Source organism: Felis catus, chromosome B2, assembly GCF_018350175.1.
Source record: "Felis catus isolate Fca126 chromosome B2, F.catus_Fca126_mat1.0, whole genome shotgun sequence".
NCBI classification, from domain to species: domain Eukaryota; kingdom Metazoa; phylum Chordata; class Mammalia; order Carnivora; family Felidae; genus Felis; species Felis catus.
This window is the reverse complement of record NC_058372.1, coordinates 95,945,631-95,969,187: the sequence shown is the minus strand read 5'-3', so window position 1 is coordinate 95,969,187 and position 23,557 is coordinate 95,945,631. Positions and strand designations below refer to the sequence as shown.

At 43.2% G+C, this 23,557-nt stretch overlaps 1 long non-coding RNA gene across 2 annotated transcripts in view; it reads left to right on the top strand.

Annotated features, from left to right (window-relative positions):
- LOC123385498 overlaps positions 1 to 23,124 on the top strand; it is an 89,588-nt gene extending 66,464 nt beyond the window's left edge. For both annotated transcript variants that reach the window (XR_006598138.1, XR_006598139.1), the window contains 3 exons: positions 20,661 to 20,780; positions 21,073 to 21,277; positions 22,038 to 23,124. This is a non-coding gene — a long non-coding RNA (uncharacterized LOC123385498). The remainder of the gene's footprint in view (positions 1 to 20,660; positions 20,781 to 21,072; positions 21,278 to 22,037) is intronic.
- Positions 23,125 to 23,557: the final 433 nt, after the last annotated feature.

Here is a 23,557-nt window from a genome sequence, read left to right as displayed (position 1 = left end):
ATGCCTCTCTTCAGCTTTCTCCTTTTTCAGGAAAAGTGACTAAGAGGTGAAGAAAAACACCTTGAGAGGGAAGTTGCTGGAGCAAGCTCTTCCCAGCTTTAATGTCCCAGCTGGTGCCCAGATTGTACCCTGCTCTTAGAGATTGTTCCAGATCTTACCCACTCGGCCACTAAGCCCAGAGGCAAATACAGCCTGCACGGCAGCCAGACAGAAAGATTGTCCAGCTGCTTTGCTGTTTTCCTTGAGTGTGGATGTCACGAGGCTCATAAGGTTGTGGGGGAGACTGGGAGTCTTAATTGTTGGAAGAAAGATAAATTTCCTCAGCCTTGTTTACATGTCTCAGACTGGCTGTTGTGACCTGGAGGTGAGTTACGGGAAGAAGTTGCATTGCCCAGTGGTTGAGATTGAGCTGCTGTCAAATGGTGGAGACAAGCCTAATGTCATGTGGTCCCTTTTTTTCCGGGCACACCCACCTTCCTCTTTTTCTAGTGTCTTCCTCAGTTATCCTGCTGACCCTCCCTCCCTCCTCTGCCCTTAGGTCAGCTTAGGCCCCACCAGCATTTTTTCATGATGACATGTCTCCTCCTTGAGTCCCATGCCTATGCTCCCTTGTGAGTGTGTTATGGCAATGTTTGCAGGACTGTGGGACAAAGACACCTGAAGGTGTCTCACTTGAATGTAGGAAGTGAGCAGTCAAAGGAATTGGGGGTTGTCTGTTTTTCAGGAAGACAGTTTGGTGGGATTGTTTTTTGTTGTTTTTAATGGTGGCAGCCTCTTCTTGACAAAGTGATAAAGAAGGTCAAGTGTATTTCAGACCCTGGCTTTCCTTTCTGAAATATCTTTTTCACTGACTGCTCTAGCCCCCCCAAACCCAACTCTGTCCTGTGAAAACCTCTTTCCATGAAAATCACCCCCATCATTTCTTTCTTTCTTCTCTCTCTTTCTCTCCCTTTTTCCTTCTTTCCTTCCTTCCTTCCTTCCTTCCCTCCCTCCCTCCCTCCACAACTTTGAACATATTTAATAAGATGGTCAAGGTCATGAGGGACCTGGGGAGCTAGACACTGGGATCACTGAGAAGTTGGGAGAAAGAAGTCTGCCAATGTTCCTGGAGGTTCAGCCCCTGGTTGTCCCCTTCAAGTGGTGGAGTCATTGGCTGATGCCAGGCCATACAGTTGGTGGAGGAAGGAGAGTGGAGAGTCAGGCTTTCCTGCTGAGGTAGGCAGCAAGACCCTAGGGAAGGTATCCCTCCCTCAGCCATGATCCCCCATCATTTCTTCATTCCACTTTACCCTCCTCAGGATGTCATGGATTATCTTGTTAACATGCCCCTCAACTGGCTAGTAGGTTCCTTTTATCCTTAGCTGACCAAGTCTCAGAATGCTCAGCACCAAGGTGCAAAGAAGGACGCAACCAGCCAGAGCGCCTAGCAACCTGAGCAGAACACACATGAAATCTGTCCCTGCCACCAGCGTGTGGTGGTGCAATCAGCCAGATGACACCTTCTATTATGTTGAAATTAACCTGCTAGACAACTCTGAATTGGAGAGCAACTAGCTAGGAGAAAAGGTCCTCAATTATAGTCATTTGCAACTGGATTAAGAGTTTTAAAGTTCCTGGTATTAGTAGATGAAGTCTGTTGTTTACCTGGCTGGTAAGGAAAGAATGATACACTGGGCAGAGCCTCACCAGGACTCACAAGTTCCAATGCACTTATGGCCTCATTTTGTTGCCACTGTTGCTTCTATTTGTATTGGATAAAAACCTTCATGTGGGCTGTGGTATGAACTGGTGTCTGCTTTGATTTGGTCTGAGCAAGTTTCATCACTGCTTTGTCTCACAATATAGGCCTGTACAACTTTGGTTTTTTTTATTTTTCACAATGAAGTGCTCCCTATGAACTCAGTAAAATTCACTGCAGAATAGGGAATTTTTTGAAGCCTCCTCAGGAATATTTGTATTTTAAGCCTCATTGCTAATTAGGAGGTGAGTGAAAAAGTCTGCCCCTGTTAAGGGAATTTCAGGCATATGACAGCCCATGGGGAGGATTCAAGGAGAAGGAGTGCCTTCTGTGACGTTCAGATCACACCCAGCATGGAGCTCCCTGGGCCACAAAAGGTCAGTTCAAAGTCTGCTGATTGGTTCAAAGTTTTTTTTCAGGTCTAAGGAATTTTTTTCTTTCTCTTTAGAGAGAGAGAGAGAGAGAGTGGGAGAGAGGGATGCAGGAGAAGGGTAGAGAGAGAATCTTAAGCAGGCTCCACATTCAGCACAGAGCCCAATGTGGGGCTCGATCCCACGACCCTGGAACCATGACCTGAGCTAAAATCAACAGTCGGATGTTCCACCACCTGAGCCACCCAGGCAGCTGTGGTGTAAGGATTTTTGAAAAGTGTTTTTTCCACACTGTACTACTCAGGGATGCTAACTTAAGGGGAATAAATTCTTTAGAGATTATTTTAAAATATCACTTAAAATTTATAAATGAAGGAAATGATTCTACATTCTACCATAATAGTCTAACTTAGCTGGGTCATCTTACACTAAATGTGGACTACTTTTTCTTTTTAAGTTTATTTTATTTATTTTTAGAGACTTAGAGTGTGTGTGTGCAAGCAGGGGAGGGGCAGAGAGATGGAGAGAGAGAATCCCAAGCAGGCTCTGTGCTGCCAGCACCAGCATAGACCCCAACGTGGGGCTCAATCTCACAAACCGTGAGACCATGACCTGAGCCAAGATCAAGAGTTGCACACTTAACCAACTGAGCCACCCAGGCACTACTTTTAATGGGCCATTTTTGTGTAACATTACTCACTAGTAATTGATGTAGATGGAGAATATTTAGCTAAAAGAGACTTGCATGTCCTTTATTCCTGGCTATTGGAAATGTGGTTCATGGAGATCTGTAGCATATCTCCCTGTCCCCATTGTGTTTCACTAAGTTCGGACTGGAGCCCAGAGAACTCGATATTTAAAAAAAATCTTCTTAGGAACAGCCAAATTTGGGAACCATCAATCTGGTCCATCTTTTGTTCTCCCGATGAGGAAAGTGAGGCTTAGAGTGGTGAAATGACCTATCCAAATTATCAGCACATTAAAAACACTCACTACCAGGCCAACCTACATTAAAAAAAATCACATTACCACACAAGATTGGAAAGACTATGTACTTGTGGAATTTGTCCCAAGAAATAGAAGGGGTTTTGCCTGATACGACACCAAAGCTTGGCACACACAAAGGAATTAGAGGAATTAAGAGTGGCTCTCAAGGAGCTTCTAATTCAATGGGGTGAAGAAGATGGTGGCCAATCCAATAAATAAAAACGTATGTAAGAAAAGGAACCTATAAGTGCATTTGCCACTCCAGACCCATGTATGTGCATCTTTGTATTGGAATTGTTTCGTCCTCCACAATCCCGTAGCATTTTGTTTGTTTCCCTACTGGGCCATTTCTAGCCTCCACTGTATCAGAATTCTTTAAGTGTGAAGCTTTGTGCCTAGCCCCTAAGCAACAGAGTGCCAAACTCTTTCTATCTTTTCTTTTCTTTTAAAGATTTTATTTTTAAGTAATCTCTCACCTAACAGTGGGACTCAAACTTACAACCCTGAGCTCGAGTCGCATGCTCCACCAACAGCCAGCCAGGTGCCCCAAACTCTTCCTTAATGGCCATAGTAGCCAGGCTGCCAGTGCTCTGCACCCAGTTGGAAGGCAGTAGCTTTTTTTTTATTTATTTAAAAATGTATTTATTTATTATTTTTGAGAGAGTGAGAGGGGAAGGGACAGAGATCAAGGGAAGGTCTCTGTGCTGACCGCAGAGAGCCTGACATGGTGCTCAGAACTCACGAACCACGTGATCATGACCTGGGCTGAAGTCGGATACTTAAGTCCAGGTGCCCCAGAAGGCAGTAGCTTTTGAGGAAAGGAATGCAGGAAGCGGGCCATCCTCCAAGTAGCCATGTAATCAATTACCTGATGTACAATAGGTGCATTGAGTGGTGATTACAGGACCAAGATTATAAAAGATAGTCCTACCCTAAGGATATTTATAACCTGGTAGGGGAGACTATGCATGTTCTCTTAAAAATATAACCAAGATTATTGGCACGCCTAGGTGGCTCAGTCGCTTAAGTGTCTGACTTCAGCTCAGGTCATGAGTTTGTGAGTTTGAACCCCTCTCGGGCTCTATACTGACAGCTCAGAGCCTGGAGCCTGCTTGAGATTCTGTCTCCGTCTCTCTCTGCCCCTCCCCTGCTCACACTCTGTCTCTCTTTCTCAAAAATAAATAAACATTAAAAAAATTAAAAAATGTATAGATAACCAAGATTACAAGACAATATATAATAAGGGCCAATTGAAGAATTAAAGAATGTGGAACCAAGGTTCCCAACCCTATTAGACCCAACATTCTGTTTTTATAACAAATACTTTTAAATGGTCCTTTGAGACACCTGTGGGGTTCAGTCAGTTAAATGTCTGACTCTCGATTTCAGCTTAGGTCATGTTCTCACAGTTCATGGGATCTAGCCCCACGTTGGGCTCTGCACTGACAGCACAGAGCCCACTTAGGATTCTCTCTTTTTCTGCCCTTCCCCTGCTTGCATTCTCTCTCTGTCTCAAAATAAATAAAATAACAAACTTAAAAAAATAAAATAAAAAAAGAAATGGTTTCTTTATTTTCCTGAAATAGAATCTATGAATAATATAAATGATTCAACAACAGTATAATGAATTCCTTAACTCTGATATAAATAAGAAATAAAATAAAAGTAATTTGTAATAAAACCAGATGTATTTTAATATAGAAATGCTCAGGCACATTTATGCCAAAAAACATAATGAAGCAGTCAGATATAAAATCACAGCCATTGGAATGGCTACAATGCAGACCGATACAGAGATCATGTCCTGGAGACTGAAATTCTGTGAGCAGCAATGCTGTGGAGAACGTGTGTCTCCAAAGTTGTGAACAAAGGAAAAGTTCTTAACAAAACAAGGGCAGTCCTCCCTGAATTTTTACAGAAGCTGAATTCCTAGACAATTCAGTGCATATTAAAACCATGCAAGCAATATTTGGTGTCTCTAGGTAAAAAGGAATTATGGAGCGCCTGGGTGGCTCAGTCAGTTAAGCGTCCGACTTCCGCTCAGGTCATGATCTCCCCGTCTGTGGGTTCAAGCCCTGTGTTGGGCTCTGTGCTGACAGCTCAGAGCCTGGAGCCTACTTCTGATTCTGTGTCTTCGTCTCTCTCTCTCTGTCCCTTCCCTACTCGTGCCCTCTCTCTCTCTCTCTCTCTCAAAAATAAATAAACTTAAAAAAATTTAAAAAAAAATAAAGAACTAGGTTCTGGGCTAAGATAATTAAAAAGAGGTTTTTCACCTACCTGGCTGCCTGGCAGCACTTTAGAAAGCCATGTGACTTAAGAACCAAGTTTTCCTTATAGGGGACTGTCCTCTGTACTTGTCCAGTACCATCCCTGCCCACTCTTGCTAGTGGCACTCCTGCCCCTCACCCATCAGTGTGACAAACCCCAAATCCTGTATATGTTCCCAAAACACCTACTGTGACTTCCAATGAGAACCACCAGGAGAAAAGTTACCTGGGGGTAGAGCAGTGCTTCCCAAACTTCAGCATGCACTGGAACTCCCGGGGAATCTTGCTAAAATGCAGATTCAGGATGTTTGGGGTGGGGCCTGGGCGTCTGCATTTCCACCACAGTCCCACAGTGTCTAGCCAGAGCCAGGCTAGACAGATCCAGGGAGGAAAAATACACTTTGGGTTTAGGTAGCAAAGACCTCACAGAAACGAAGGGAACACAAACAGGCCCTTGAAGAGTAAACAGATGTGGAGCTGATGACATCCCGTGAGGTCTGGGCCGTTGGAAGGTAGGCACCAGAGAGGGAACAGCAGCGAACGGTGCCCAAAGCAAGCGAGCAAACAGTCTTGAACCCACAGTGGCCCCACCGCTCCACAGGCCGGGTAAAAATCACAGCTCCCTATTGGGGGTGGGTCTGCCAGACCCTGGTGAAGTTCATCTCTTTTGATAAATCCAGCGGCTTCCCCTTTGATAAATACTGTCAAGGCTGGAACATGCGGTGCTAACAAAATATGGTTTTAATTTGGGGCCCACTGCGCTCGTGGTTAAATACTGTGCGTGTGTACACAAAAGCAGACTCACAGCGAGCCAAGTTAATATGCCTGGGCTGAAAATGACTCAGCCCAGGAGGATTCGGTTGTACAGATTTTGCTGCTCTGAAAGGCAACCTAACCACCGTCATCACTTTTAATGCTCCAAGACTTCTTGTGAACATGGTGGCTCTAAAAATCCAGCCATTTGCGCGTCTGTATCCAGCGCTGAAGCAGCACACATGCGTCTTCCTGGTTATGTGTTGGCTGCTTTATTGTCATATGTTGTTTGACATTCAGAAACTAGCACGCTGTTTTCATCAACTCAACACTGCATTAAAACTTGATGGTCCCTAGCTCTGCAGCAAAGGGAGGTGGGGGCGGAGGGGGGAAGCAGAGTGGGAAGAGGAAATGAGAATCAGAGAGTAGCAGCAGACCGGGTCTTGTTCTGGTGGATCCATTCCTGGGAAGACAGACACGCTCCGTGTTTTTGTCAGTCTGTGTGTGTCCACGCTGGAACGGCCCAGTGAAAGAAGGGAACTGGCTAAACAAGTTTCTGTCTGGCCTCGGAGGTGGACACTGCAGGTAACTGGACTGCGGCCCATTCGTGAATAATGAAGTCTGCTCCGTCCAGAGTGTAGGTCACAGGAACTGCACCAGGGCAATTGCTCAGCAAACCAAAGATTACAGCACCTGGCCAGTAATCTTATCGGCGAAACAAACAAAGCTGAGAATGAGGTCAGCGACAGGTGTCCTCCGTGCAGTGGGACGCAGAGAAAGTGAAGAAGCCAGGTGGGTGGTGGGAGAGCAGGAAGGAGGAAGAATCTACGAGAATATCCCGACCCTTCAAAAGACCAGCTCACCAGGAAAGTGAAACCGAGGGAAGCGAGCCAACGTGTTTCATGAAAAGGAGCAAGGAAGGCTCTGATTTCTTGAAAAGACTAGGGATTTATCACAAAGGGAATATGAGGATGAAAAGAGCTGATGGGAATTCTTCCTTCCAGAGGCATCTGCCATGTTGCATTATAAAATTAGCCAAAAGTGTATTTTCTTTCTATTATGTTATATATCATCGTAGTGACAGAATAAGCATGAAACGCTGTGAGCAGTGTCTTTCTAGTCAGCCACTGGTTATCAGGGGAACTTCTAAGGGAGCACAGCTTTGTGGGAATGTTTAAGCTTTGAATATCCACATTTATTTTAATTTTTTTTTTTGTGGCAAAAGTGAGGTATGATTATTATAGACAAATATAAAGTACTAAAAAGTGCACCCATTTTTGAGAATCAGGGAGAGTTCTCTTATTACTGGGGTAAGTCTTTCATGGGGCTACCTTAGAATGATCAGGTTCAAGTCAGAAGATGTGAGGATCGAATAGACTGAGAGATCCCAAGGTATTTTCCAGTGGTCTCTGGGGTCCCCCAAGTCTTCTCTGGTTTTCTGGAGGAGGAGAGAAAAGGAAGTCTCATAGCCGCCCCCACCCCCCACTATGAAGGCTGCCAGATGGTTTGGAGCTGTGGGGGATTGCCAGTCAGGCGTTGTCCAAGCCAGGCGAACATTTGGAAGCATTGCTGCATTTGGGATTTTCTTCTTTTTCCCTTGGATTCCTTCCTCACTAATGGAAACGACTGAGGGGAGGGCCTGGCAATTTATCTGGAAAAAGCAGTCAGACCTCTAATGGTATAGAGATTGTGTACCATTGGAAAGGGTGGGGACAGAAGGATCTGTTCCTGAGCACTCATCATGGTGATGAAATGCTATAGGGACAAGAGGTCAGTGGGCATTTAACCCACACCAAATTTAGCAACTGAAACAAGCCTCTAATTGGAGGCCTGGATTCCACATTAAAAGCCATTCTCCACCTGATACCTTTTTAAGATACTGCCGTGGTATCTGAATTTCATGGACTTCACTCATTGCAGGTCCCCAAGCACGCTAGCCATGAAGCCATGCTATGGCACATCACCTGCTTCCAGCAGCCTTGACCCCAAGGGCTAAGTGGGAAAAGAGGCAGCTTTTCTCTTTCAGGCTCCCTACACCTCTCTAGTTTGTGACCTTTTAACCCCCTCCGGGTACCTTGGTTCTAGTCTCTTCCAATAATCATCTCGGTGGGCCTCTCTTGTTTCTACACCAGTGTCTGCCCTTCCAGTGAATAGGAACCCAGATATTTATCAGGGGGACTCCCCCACCCCCACTCTAAATCCCAGATATTTATGGGGGGGGCTGCCCCCTCCTACCCTCAGTCTATGAGGGGGCTGGTGAAACTGACACCCTTCTCCCTGTGGGTGGGACAGGTGAGCCACACTTAGGCCAATCATTTCATTCTACTTCATGGCCACGTGATTGTTCCTGAGATGGGCACCGCAGCCCAGGCAGAACCTAGGAGAGGCAGTGTGGATTTTTGTAGCTGCTTCTGGAAAACAGGCTCTCCCTTTCTCCTCCATACCAGATACCTGGGAGGACACAGGGATGAAGTGGCTGCCATCCTCTTGCAGTCCCAGGAAGCTGGAATTAATTCTAACAGTGCGATGGGCAGGTCTGAAAGCTAGGAACAAAAAAGAAAAAGCAAAAAATCAAAAGCAGAAAACCTGTGTTCTACTGATACTATATAAACTCTAAATCCAGCTCTGCCCAGAGCTAGCCTTATTATGGAATTTTAACCTATATTTCCTATAAATGCCTTTGCTTAGGTCAAAGTTGTGGCAGGTTATCTGCCACTTGCAATCAGAAGACAGACACAGCCAGGAACTTCTTGTTCTTTCTCACTACCCATATCAAAATCTGTTTTCAGAAAAGGGTTGTCTGTTCTAAATTATGAATGACTGATAATGCTTCAAAGTATGATTCCTTCAAGAGAATTTTCGGTTTTCAGCATTCCTTCAGCAAATATTGACCCCTTATGGTACAAAGAGACATGAGAGAGTGTGGTATGAGGAAGGGATAGCCAAACTTTCCCACCAAACTCAGAATTTTTTTTAAGTTTCTTTATTTGAGAGAGACAGAGAGACCATGAGCAGGAGAGAGGCAGAGAGAGAGAGAGAGAGCGAGAATCTCAAGTAGGCTCTGCACTGTTGGTGCACAGCCCAAGGTGGGGCTCGAACTCACGAAACTATGAGATCATGACCTGAGCCGAAACCAAGAGTTGGACCCTCAACCGACTGAGCCTCCCCGGTGCCCCCAAACTCAGATTTTTACTGTTTAATTTTCTCCATTTAGATCAGTTCCAACTTCCGACAGTGGCAGAGTAAATTGTATCTGACTAACCTTTCTGCCAAAGACAATTATAAATTCTGGACCCCAAACAAAATAATAACAACAAAACCTGTTTAAGGCACAGGAGAGCAAACGAAATGATTTGGTTCTGCAGACAAAACCATCTCTGGGGAAGTTATGACCCTTGAAAAAAGAGAATCACACTGGGTGAGATCCACATTGATGAGGCATTTCCTTGCACCACTAAGCACTTCCCACTGTGGTAGGAGACAGCGTTCAAGAAGAAAATGGCAATCCTACTGAGCTGAAGACTCAGACGGAGTTTGGGGCTCCCATAGCAGTTTGAAATTGGGGAGAAGGGAATCCCAGAAAGGAGGGAGCCTCAGACGGGGAGCTTTCAAACCTATGTAGAGACTTCCTGCAAATACTTGGCTTACTCCTAATCTGTGCATGTGCAGGGGAGGCACAAAGAGCCCAGGGGAGGGAGGAAGGCTGAAACAGCAGTTGCCTTGTGTTGAGAGACGGAGCTGAGTTCAATCCCCGCCAAGTCAGAGAGGTGTGGTAAACACCTAGGACCTTCCACTGGGAACCCAAAAGGGCACACTTTGGGAGTGAGGAATGCTCACTCTGTTAGTGAGTCTGTGCCCTAGGAATAAAGGTGAAGCCCAAATATACCTGCCCTAATAAAGCCTAAAACCAAGCCCCCACAGCTGCATTATTCAATATAGTAACTTCTAGCTATGTGTGGCCTTTGGAATCCAGTTAAACTTAAATAAAAAATTTAAAATATAATTCCCCTGTCACACTAGTCATATGTCAAATGCTAATAGCCATTCGTGGTTAATGGCTATTGTGTTGGACTTCACAGATTATGGAACGTTTTTATCATCACAGAAGTTTTATTGGATAGGATCAAGATAACGTGCTAATTTAACTGCTTGCTAGAACAAAGCTCAGCTTTCTTTTAAGAAAGATAGCAGAATCCAAAGTCTCCTTAACTTATCATACATAAAGCTCAGTGTACCTCCCCCCCCCCCAAAGTGCAAAGAAATAGGAAAATGCAATCTGTAGTGAAGAGAAACAATAGTCAATAGAAACGCAGACCCACATATGACCCAGACGTTAGAATTAACAAAGACTTAACAGCTATGATAAATAGGTTAAAGAATCGACAGGACATTATGGGTATAGCAGGTGAAGAGACAGGAAATTTTAAAAGAGACAAGAAAATTAAAAAAAAAAAAAAAAAAAAAAGAACCAAATGGAAATCCTGCAGCTAAACAATACAATATCCGAAACTGAAAACTCATTGGTTAGAAATTAATAGCACAACGAACACAAAATATAAAATTATCAGTAAACTCGAAGTGACCTTGAAGACAAGTCAATGGACATCATCCAAATGGAGAGGGGGGAAAATGACTTAAAGACAAAGAACAGGGCTTCAGTAACCTGTGGGATAGTATCGAGCAATCTAATATACATGTGAGAAGAATCCCAGAAAGAGAGGAGAAACAGAGTGAAGTGAAAATATATTTGAAGAAATATTGGCTGGAAATTTTTTCAGTTTGATTAAAAAAACAGTAATCTCAGCAAACCTCAAATTTCAGCCATAGAGGTGTCTTTGACCCAGCCCCACCCACTCACTGACAAGATACGGGGGATCTTCTGTAAGTACAGTAGGGCCTGCGTTAAGGATGCAAATATTCAGAGGCAGCTCTGATACTGACAAAATCCCACAGGTCTCTTTCTCCATTTTTGCTGACTCCAGATAACAATTCCGGAGGACACTTTTCCTACCTAATGATCTGACATCCTTATTTCAAGCCACCCTGAAATGGGATCCCCACATATTTTGAAAGACTTAGGTTGATTTGACTCCAGTTTAAATTCAGCTTGAAGGACATGTTCTATTTAAGTGGAGAATAATAGTGATTTCTGAGAGCTAGAGAAAATGGGGTGGGGTGGGGTGGGGAAGAAACCCACCTGAGATTTCAGCCTGAGAACTTGTGGCACCTGGGATGTTTTCCATGGCAGATAATAATAATAATATTTAAAAAAAACCATACTGTACCAACTTGAGTGAAATATAAGGACATTTGTTATCTCACAGGATTCCACAGGTGGGGTAGACTCCAATGATGTCAACAAGGACGCACATGTTCTCTCCTCCCCTGTTCTGCTCTTCTCCACAAAGGTTTCGTCTTAAAGTTGGTTCTCTGTGGGTTTTAAGAAGGCTGCTAGGGCGCAGGGCTATGTGTGTAGACCTATTCACATCCAGCAGGAGAAAGCAAAAAAAAGAAAACAAAGAATATAAGTCCCTTCCTTTAGTCTGATTCAGCCAGCTTCAGTTGTACCAATAAGGAAGAATATATTTATTTTAGACTCCAGTGGTTAAGATTTTAGAGCAGAAATGTGGATGGTACCTTTAAGACTGAGTTTCTAGTCAGGTTCCTAAGAAGGGTCTCGGATATCAGGGAGGTTCTGGAGTTACAAATCTTGAGGGTTTAGAAGTAAATCTCCTGTAGCAACAGTAAATTGCATTTTTGTTTGCGTTACTACAGAGCAAGCTGATGAGCCAACTCATTGAAACTCCATCTTTGGCCTGCACGGCAGGGTTTTCGCTAGTATCAGACATTTCTCCAGCACCTCGGGATGAAATCTGATAGGCAGCAAGGGCATGCTGTTTGAGACAGTTCATAAGCCTTTTAGGTGACAGATGATAATAATCAGAGTGCCAATAATTGAACCAATGCACACACAGCACCATCCAGAAAATATCGAGGGCTCTCACAACAGCAACCATAAAATCCAAAACAATAATAACAAAACAAAATAGAAGGGAGAACGCGGAACTGAAAATTACAGAAAGAGTTTTGATTGAAGCTATCCAAGTGGCGATAAGTTCTTATGTGATTACTCTAAGTCATCCTGTTGCGTAGAGAAACGAGTTTGCTAAGTGTGTTTTTCCCTTGTAAGTGGCTTTGTATTCTAAGTTGGCCTATCCACTGTGGCGTATGACTATAGGTCACAGGGAGTGAGGAAAACAATGACAAACAATTGTGATGTTTGTCAAGATGAGGTCACACCTCTCATTCTAAGCATTAGTAAGAAAATCACAATAACCCCAGCTGTTGCCCTGAGAATGGATGAAGGCGGAAGGTGGATGCCCAAGCAGAAGTGAAGCAGGGGAAGAACAGCACAGAGAAGTCACTAGAGGACAAGTGCAAGTACAAGATATAGTGAGAGGCAGACCTAGAAAACCATCCAAAGAACACTGGCCTAAAGCAATCCTTGGTGGGTGCATTCTTTTTAATTTGTTTATTTTTTAATGTTTTATATTTGAGAGAGAGAGAGAGAGACAGAACGTGAGCAGGGGAGGAGCAGAGAGATGGAAACAGAATCTGGAGCAGGCTCCAGGCTCCGAGCTGTCAGCACAGCTCCCGAGGTGGGGATCGACCTCACAGACCGTGAGATCATGACCTGAGCCGAAGTTGGACGCTTAACCAATTGAGCCACCCAGGTGCCCCTGGAGTATTCTTTTTAAACAATGGTGTTTGGCAAACCAGAAAATAAGGACACAAAGGTAAAAATCATGTCAGACTAAGCAAACAGCAGCTGGAACCAAAGAAGCCCAAGGACAGTCTTGAGCATGGAGAAAATACTGCTGGTTAGGCATTGTTCTCTAGAGCCAGACCACACACATAGAGTCACCACTGAAAATGAAGGACGATTAGAGTTGGCATATGTGTGTGTTTTTGAAAAGCAGGAATAATGCTTTCTGAATACAGACACTTATTTTGAAATCTCTGTAATGACAACTCTTCTCACAAGCTGTGACCAAAACATGCTCAAGTTGAAGCCTCTCCTCTTCATCCCTGGTCCTTTCTGCTGCCTCTTCTCTCTCATCAGGGGCCTTGGTACCTTAGCCCCATGGAGAACCTCCATCTTCTTGCCTGAGTTGAAACCCATCTCTAACCACAGTACTGCTAACTTTTGTAGGTCTTTTAGGTATTATTCCACACCCTGCACACCCAAGAGGAGTGGGTATAGTCTGCTCCTCATTTCCTGGTACAGCATCCAAAGATTCTTGTAAAATGGCTGCTCCCCTGAAGTTCTGGGGTCATTGTCATCCACTGACCTCCCAGATACCCCCTCTCATTCCCCGAGGACTTTACCTCCTAGCTCACAATATTCCGTCACACCCCAACCCTGCCACCCTCCTAGGATATGTTGCTGTATCCATGGATGACCTAGTAAATCCTCTGGCCTCCCAATTCCTTAACCTTCTCCACCACCACCAGCACCTACTTCTCCGTCACAGCCTGGACCTTCTCATCTCTCAAATCTCCCACTCTGACTACAACTCCCTCCCACTTTAGTCTAGCCTGCTTAATCACCTACTCAACACCTCTTTTTACCAAGGCCCTTAAGCTTCCAGCCCCTCTGCTTCCCATTATCCACCAACCCTCTGTGTCCTTGTTTCCCTTTGAAGTCATGTTTAGATCCCATGGTTCACTATGTTAATCACCATCTGGCCAGTACCCTAAACTTACTGGTCTATTTTGTCCTTTCCTCAAACCTGCCTGGAAAAATAAAATCAGTCCTGGAAGAACTCAGCAATACACCTTCTTCACATCTCCTCCTAGGCAGCAAAGCACAACTGGAGAAAAATCCCCCAGCTTAGCAAAGTCTTCTCCATCATCACTTCCACTGACTCTCAAACTACCTTCCCCTTCCCCCTGGGGAACCCTTTTGTCCTCTTGTCCACTCACCCTTTGTTCTCTGAAATGACCATTTCAAACTTTCTTCTCAAAGCCTTTAGTCCCCCTCTTATCCCTCACTCCTGGTAGATGTCTTTGCTCCTACTTCACAGAGGAAATAGAAGCCCTCATGTGGCAATTGCCTCATTTCCTGGACCTGCACCTATAAATCAAACTGCATCTCTAATTGTACCTGTGTCCATCCTTTGTTCTTTTCTTCTGACAAAATGGAAGTAATGTCCCTCTTCCTAGAAAGATCAACTCTCTTCCCCATGCTGTGGATTTCAACCTTCTCAGAAAAGGCATGTTACCAATTATCCCTCCTTTATTTTTTTATTTTTTCTTTTTATTATTTTAGAAGGAAAGAGCATGAGCAGGGGAGAGGGGCAGAGAGAGAGAGAGAGACTCTTAAGCAGGCTCCATGTTCAGCACAGAGCCAAGTGCAGCACTCGATCCCATGACCCTGGGATCATGACCTGAGCTGAAATCAAGAGTCAGACACTCAACTGACTGAGCCACCCAGGAGCCCAAACTCCTTCCTATCTTTGATTTGTTCCCCTCTAGTATATTCTTTTCATCAGCATCTAAAGAGCATCTAGTCACTCTTATTCTTAAAAAAAAATCCCATTTCTGGACTCCAAATTTTCTTTGTGGCTCTACTCTTTTCCTCTCCTCCCACTCTCACCCAAACTGATTGGAAGAGTTGTACATAGTCATCATTTGCCCTAATTCAACACCTGCTTCCTCATTAGCCTCCTCCAAAAGGCTTCCTTCCCTATTTCTCTATTAAAACTATTTTTATCAAAGTATCTAGTGACCTCCATGCCTCTAAATCTCATGAACACTCCTCGGTCTTCATATTATGCACTCTCAGTGAACTTTAACAAAGGTGACCCTTCCTTCTTTTGGGGAAAAACCAATTTTCTTGGTATCCAGCCTCCTACACTCCTCTGGTTTTTCTCTCATGTCTCTGCCTCCTATATTTCCTCTGTCCCTTTGCCAGATTTTCCTCTTATACTTGGCCCTTAAATGTTGGAACTACTCAGGTTCAACCTTAGATCCTAGCTCACAGGAGGCTTCACCTCTATGCTGAGAGCTCCCAGATTTGTACAACTGCATCTCCAGTCTCCAGAGCCACTCGACTACCTGCTTCATACCTCTGCTTAGATGCCACAAGAGCATTCATTTAAAGCTAAACCATGGCCTTTTCCACCATGCTAGAGGTCGTAGATTTTTTCCCCCTGTAGATCCCCTCTCTGTCCAGGAGGCTAACTTGGTTGACTATGTCCACTGACTTGCTTGCCTGAGGCTTCCCGTTGTGTTTGGCTGCTGAGGATATCTGGCAAGAGATTGTAACCAGAGGAGAGAGTTAGGTCAAGGTATTTATTCCCTTAGCTCCCTCTGTGCGGTTGTCACAGGTTGTGTGAGTTCCATGACTGAACATCAGTGCTTCGATTATTGGGGCCTTTTCCATATGACCCTCTTCCTCAAGTCTAGGGCATTAATGCTCAGCTGCTCCTCCTCCTGGGTTTTGCCTTCTCTTTTGTGATTTCCCTATGCCCTATGTATACCACTATAAGTAATTTCCACTTTAAATTATCCTAATTTGAGCACAACCCGGTACTTACTGGTACTCTGACTGGTACTCTGACTGATACGGTAATTGATACTAAAAGGGACCACGAAATCGATCTTTGTAATTGGAATTTGAGATTGGGTTGATCATGTTTGAGGAGTTCAAGGGATAACCTTGTGGGGAGTGGGGAGATTCAAAAGATGGAAATAGATGCCAATAATCTACACATGCAGTAATATCTCAATCATTCAAATCATCCGTGGTCATAGCATGGGATACAGAGGAAGTGGGGAGGGGCAAGCCATTGGGAGATCAAGATAGTATGGCACTTAGTTATTCTGTCAAAAGTAGTGATTTTAAAGACTGTAAAGTCATTTAAAGTCTGTGATGGCCTACAGTTATTTAGGTTGAAATTCTGTAAATTGTCTGGCATAGTGTAGAACTGTGGTTGATACAGAGTGATGACCATGTCATCTGGGACCATCAGCATCAACTGGGAACATATTAGAAATGGAAATTCTCAAATCTCACCCCAGATTTACGGAATCAGAAACTGGAGCTGAGCCCTGGGAATTTGTACTTTTGAAAATGAATCTTGATGCACATTAAATTTTGGGAACCAGTGCCGTAAAACAAATTTAATGCGCTTATGCATCACCTGGGGATCTTGTTAAGATGCAGATTCTGATTTGGCAGGTCTAGAACAGGAGTGAGATTCTAATGTGCTCTCAGGTGATGTGAAGATGTTGTTAGTCTGTGAATTACACTTTGAGTAGCAAGGCTGTAAGAGTGGAGGGAGCCTGGAGGCTCAGGGAAATGGGAATGTTGGAATGAATCAGTTACTCCAACCTGTTCAAGTGTCACTTAACCAAATGCTCTGTGAGGATTTGAAGAGCAATTCACCAAGGCAGTAAAAAATTCATTGGTAAAGGGAGGCGTCAGAATCCTTGAAGAGCTCTGAGGTGACTCTCTAAAGGTCAGAGTGGCAGTGCTGATGCCATAACAGAATTGGTTTCCCTGGTCTTAGTAGGACTGTAAGCTACAAGGTACACACAGTGACCTTCATAAAAGCACAAGGATGAAGAGGCAAAGTGTTTCATACACAAGTATCTTTGGCAATGGCAAATTGATCACTAGATTCCAGAAATGAACTAGAAGAGCAGTTTACTAAATCACTTCTTCACATAAACAGGGAGAAAACTTCTAGTTTTGCTGGGCAAAGATCTAACTTGAATCGCCATAGTGGGTAATACATGGCCTCTTATCCAGTTCCCAGGCTTAAGCCAGTCCATAGACCCAGAACCCTTTTAGAAAGGACCCTGCAACTTCCCCAAGCCTTGGAGGGACCAGTGACCATTTATTAGGGTGACCAGTGACCATTTATTAGGGTACTGGAGAAAAAGAACTATCCAGGGTTTGAGCTTATGCTGATCCCTAGACCAGAAATGCCATCTGGGTCAACTTTCAGAATAGGGGCTATGGGGTCAGATGATAGGGCCTTGACTTGAACTCATCTGACAAGGGATCCAGTGAGACCACAGACCAATTTGATACTCTGTCCGGGAATGTATACTGAAGAGATACACTCAGTAGCTGGTAGAATCCCCATGTTGGTGAAAGGACCAAGTGGGAGCCCCTGTATGAGCCACCACCTCTCTGACATCTGGTAAATACCCCCATCCCAAATAGCAAACCCAAAGCAATATTTTATTTCTGTCTCCACTGGGAAACCCCAAAAGCATCCCTCTCCACCTTCCCTCTTCCTTTTGAGTCTGTGCATTTCTTCTCCACAACTCTTCCCAGGATATTCTTCTCCCTCCCAACCCTCCCCTCGGTGTCCTATTCCACTGGAGATTACTCTCCTTTTTACATCCTTCTGCTCCTCTCCGAAGATGCTTCGCTCTGCTGGCCTTCTCAGGAACTTGCCTCTCCCCACGACACTTCCTTGGTCCCAGTTTGTTTGAGGAGACGCTGCTCATACCATAGAGAGTTGGTTAACTGTCATTATTGGTATATTTAAGTTCTCCTTATGGTTAAAAACAACTACTTAAACCACAAAACTGTTGGTTGTAAAGCACTGTAAGTATACAGGAGAATATAGACTAAAACCAAACTCTCTTTTCTCTTCCTCTACTTCAGAGGAAACCAGTGTTAAATTTCCTATTTATTCACATATACACACCAACTGATATATGGCTTTGTTTATTCCAAATAGAATCATCTACCATTTTTTGATATGCTTTTCTCACTCCACAGGTATCATAAACCTTATATCACATAGATTCACCTTGTATCTTCTAAAATTACACTTTCTATATTGAGATAATGGTAGATTCACGTGCAGTTGTAAGAAACAACAGAGGTCTCATGTACTTTTTACCCAGTTTGCCCCATTGGAAATACCTTGCAAAATTATAGTACAGTATCACAACGAGGATATTCATATTGATACAATAGGTCAATCTTATTCAGACTTCCCCAGTTTTGCTTGCGCTCATCTGTGTTACCGTGTGGGTGTATGTGGCTCTAAGCAACTGTATCACCTGTGTAGGTTCCTATATGTACTATCACAGTCAAGATGCAGAGTAGTTCTGTCACCATGAGGATCCCTTGTGCTGCCCTTTTATACCCACACCCACCTCCCTCTTGCCCCTTCCCTCACTGCTAATTCTTGACAACCACTCATCTGTTCTCCATTTCTAAACATTGGTCATTTCAGAAATGTTACATTTATGCAATCATATAGCTTACAACCTTTTGGAATTGGCTTTTTCATTCACCACAACTCTCTGGGGATTCATCCAATTTGTTATGCATGTCAACTTTTTATTGCTGCGTAGTAAACAATGATATGGATGTGCCACTGTTTGTTTAACCCCTCAACCATTGAAGGACATCTGGATTGTTTCCAGTTTTTAGCTATTATGAATAAAGTTGTTATGAACATTTATGTACAGTTTTGTATAAATATAAGCTTCTATTTCTCCGGGATGAATGCCCAAAAGTATAATTACTGGGTCATATGTTAATTGCATGTTTAGGGAAAACGAGCACACTCCTATTCTACAGATTTAAGTGCAAAATGGAAGAATATTTTAGAAGGGTCAATTGGCAGTATTTACCATTTTAAAAATGCATATTAATTTTAGCTCAACTTTGCTTCTAGGAACTGTCTTCTAGAAATATTTGTGTACTTGCTAAAAGATATATGTACCAGGATGTTCATTGCAGCATCGTTTGCATTGGGAGAAAATTCAAAACAACCAAAATGGCTATATCATAGTATACACAATAAATCTTTTTATTTTTTTGCTGTTGAGTTGTGTACAAACTGTTATGTTTTATTTTTTTTTAATGTTTATTTATTTTTGAGAAAGAGAGAGAGACAGAGCACAGTGGGGAAGGGGCAGAGGGAGAGAGAGAGAGAGAGGGAGACACAGAATCCAAAGCAGGCCCTAGGCTCTAAGCTGTCAGCACAGAGCCCAACACAAACTGAGATCATGACCTGAGCCGAAGTCAGACACTCAACCGACTGAGCCACCCAGACACTCCTAAACTGGTATGTTTTAATTTGAAACTCCTGTAGGAGTTAAGGTGTAAACATTTTTTTCATAAGATTTTTGATTATTTATATTTCTTATTCTGGGCCTAATTATCATGTTCCTTGCACAAAATACACACTTTAAGGGTTACTCTTTTATTGATTTTTAGGCATTTGTACACAGTCGATATTATGGGTGTTAACCCTTTATCTGTAGGTCTGCTGCTCGGCCTTTGTAACATAGAGGTTTCTTCTTTCTGTGTAATCACATCTGTCACATTTTCCTTTATGGTTTCTTGTCATGTTTTGGAATTAGTTTCCTATCTTCCATCCCAGTTTTACTCCTATTTTATTAGAGTTATGGGTATACACATGTGTTTGTAACGAGCCTCGAATCCTTTTTGAAGGAGGCAAGGAGTATATGGATCCCATAAATAAATAAAAATGTTGGGTGAGATATGGGAAATTATTTTTATCTATTCATAACTGTCATGTTTCTTGACAAATATAATTCTTGCTGTGCTGTATACATTTTAAAGTGATGCCGGAAGGAGTAATTATATCATGACTTTTAAAGGATTATGAACACCTAAGGGAAAGGTACTGTTTAAACACGTTGCTAATAATGTGTTTGCACATTTTTCAAACTGCTCAAATTACATTCACGAGCATCAGCAGCATGATCCGTACCGGCCTCCTTGGAGAGGGACGGAGGATGGGAGGAGGTCAAGAATATTCCAGGAGAGGTTGTTTAGACAAGGAAGTAATTTATCTTGCTATGGACAGAATGAAGAGCTCACCACCCAGCAATTTGTAATTGATCACAATTATGTGGCCTAGCGGTGGGGTGCAAAATGAAGGAAAGTATTTGGTCAAAAGATTAGCACAAATAGAAGAATGTTTAGTGAGATCCAAAATTTAAGTTGGTTTAGCAACAAGAAAAAACAAAGCCGTTCGGAAGGACGAAAATGAAACAAAGTAAATGAAAATGGAGATTTAGTCCACATGTTGTGGGTTGATGTTTCCTTGGAAGGAATGGTTAAGAATTTTTGATCCTTAAAGCAACCTCATATTAAAGTAGTTTAACTAATTTAGACGTGTTTGACACTACCACAAACAAAATAAATTATATTGGGCTCTACACTGGTGGCTAAGAAGCCAGTTCACCGAAATGGAAGGATATTGAAGGTACTCACATTATGTAATCGGTACAGTATGTCAGACCTAGTGGTCTGGTTAACCAAATGAAGGCATATTTAGTGAAATTCAGTATAATTTTTTCCTAGAACTACCCCACTTGATTACAGCAAAATAGGATCTACTAATCATAGACTGCATAAATTGGAGATTGAACATGGTTTTGGGAACAGAGATGCTTTCATTACATCGTTTGGTCTTCTGTGGCACATGAGGGAAGATGTGTCAGCAAGGCTAACATGGGTCCTTTCTTTAGGAATCTGCTTAGGATGATCATGGAACTTGAACAAGCTTCAGTGCTCATTTAGTCAACTCCCTTCGTATTCCAGAAAAGGAAAGAGAAGAATAAAGGGTGTGACTTGCTTGAAGTCATGTGGTGAGTTCAGGACCCAACTGGATTATACTCAGGTCTTCTGATGCCCAGAGCAGTGTTCTTTCCACTGTAGGAAAATGCGTGCTTCAAAAGTCCAGGCTCAATAGGGCCTCTGGCCCAATTTCAGGTTAACTTGGACATTTTCATAGTCTTCCCTAGGTATAAAGCTACATTGAGTTAATTCCATTGAACAATGGAAGGTATAAAGAAGGGATCCAGAAACTAGGCTCTGAGCCTGAGGTGAGGGCTTTAGCCTTTTTTTCTTTCTAGAACTGACTTTGGTTCTTCACTGCAGATGAAAATCAAGATGTGGCCACCATTGTGGAGAACTCAGGTCATCAGCTCCTGCTCACTCTCACCAGCCACTGCTGGTGGCTTCATAGTTTGGAACAATGCACAATGGGCTGAAGTCCCAGGGAACTCAGCTGGGAGTAGGAATATCACCAAAGAGGAGGAAAATGTACCTATCTAAGTGCGATGCTAATTGATAACTTAAAAAGGTAAAATTTGTGATTTTCTTATGTATTTTGGAGCCTGTGATTTACTCCCAAGTCTCAGTATAAGTGCTGAGAAGCTCACAGGCCCTATACTAAGCTGTGGAGCCTAAGGGATAGAGGACATGGAAAGGAGGCCATCCCTCTGCTGCGATGTTTCCTTAGTCTCTATAGTACCCCTCACCCTGCCCAGGACTCTCTCAGGTTTGACCCCACCACAAGGAGATCCTGGAGTGACCCAGACTTGCTGAAAATGACAAATTAGGAAACTTTGAGCCACATGATCTCTTTTTTTTTTAAGTTTTTTTTTTTTTTTTTTTTTTTTACCGTTTATTTATTATTAAGAGACAGAGCGTGAACAGGGGAGGGGGCAGAGAGAGAGGGAGACAGAATCAGAAGCAGACCCAGGCTCCGAGCTGTCAGCACAGAGCCTGACATGGGGCTCGAACTCACAAACTGCAAGATCATGACCTGAGTCAAAGTCGGACGCCCAACCGACTGAGCCACCCAGGCACCCCCCACATGATCTCTTCTTATTCAAATCCATTTGAAAGCAAGTTTACAACTAAGCTAGGCGTTATGTCCTGTCGGATTCCCTTTTCTTGCTTATCCAATAGGATCAGGCCAGTTTTCTTTCATTTCCTCTATTATTAATATAATAGTGTGAATGTAATGTTGTTGAAGGCAGGACTGTAGTGAACATGTGGTATTTCTTTGTCTATTTAATATCCATTCCACCCTCCAGATGGCATCTGATTTCTTTCAGGGACTTACCTCTTCTACATGTATGCAGTCTAAAGCCAGAATCCACATGACTCCGTTTATATGAAGCCTGAGAACAGGCAGAAATAATCTATGGTAATAAGAACAGTGGTTACCTTTGGAGGAGTGTTGATGAGGAAGAGGCACAGGGAGACTTCTAAAGTACTGGAATTTATTTAATCTTGGTGGTAGTTATATGGGTGTATACATATGTAAAAATTCATTAAGCTGCCACTTAAGATTTGTACATTTTATTGTATGTATGTTATACTTCAATAAAAATGAAAAAAGGAAAACATAAAACAAGAAAATGATTGTATGGACATCAACAGCTCCATAAGTTAAATATATTTTGTTAATTCCACACACAGTCAAATTAGATTTGTACCCCAATCCCATATATGACGTTGAGAAATGTTTAAAAACCTTTTGTATTTTTCCCCTCCATTCTTTGTTTATATCAAGGCAATAGGAAGCTAATGTGTTTCCCCTTCCAGGAGTATTTTTATGTTCAAAGGAAAACCATTGGGAGAAAGTAATAATTAACACAAAGGAATGACTGGCTTAATGGTGGGCTTTCAGGCATCAGTAGAGGAGGTATTTCAGGTCAAGGGAGGGTCAAGAGAATCTCCCAGAGAATTCCACACTGAAAGGGTAGAAATGAACAATAAATTCCTAATAGACATTTCTGCTAATTCACTGGTGTGGCCAACAGCCTTTGGTGTTCCGATCCTTGGATGGAAAAATCAGCCTACTTGTTTTCAACTGATAAGAGAAGTTTGCCTCCTGGGGATGGTCGTTTCCTCAAAGCAGAGGGAAGGGAAATTTCGTGGGCAGCTTTCCCTCCATACTGAGAAGAGAACAGAAAGCAGGAAATAGCAAGGCCAGGAGAGGGGATGCAGAAGTGAGGGTGAGAATGGAAAAGCACAGGAGAGAGTGGGTGTGGGCAGCACCTGTGGGGAACTGATGGAAGATCCAGCAGGGGGAAGGGGAGAGAAAGGGCGCCCAGCAGAAAGTCAAATGAAAACAGAGACAGTTCATGTGAAAGAGACCAGAAGCAAGGCACTTGGCACCTGCAGCCTGTGCGTCCCCTTGCCCCTCATGGAGCATCTGGGCAGGTGAGTGGCCTCCTGGCTCCTTCCTTTCGGTTCCCAAGCTTTTTGCTCCATCCGCTATGCCTACAACGGCGCAGTGGTCTTCTTAAAACCTCATCCGATCATACTATTCCCCAGCTTAAAATTGTTTAACAGCTCCACATTATCCCCTTTAAAAGTCCACGCTCCTAACCATTGCATACCAGAGCCTCTCATGACTTGTCCTTGCTTGCCCCTCAGCCTCATCTATTTTGTGAATAAAGAGTGAATACGTTCAGTGAATTTTACTTATACAACAGGCCCCCTTATCCGCCGTTTCGCTTTCTGCAGTTTCAGTTTCCCACCGTCAGCCAGGGTTGGGAAACAGATGGTCCTCCTCCTGACATTGTCAGAAGATCAGTAGTAGCCTGACGCTACGTCACACTGCCTA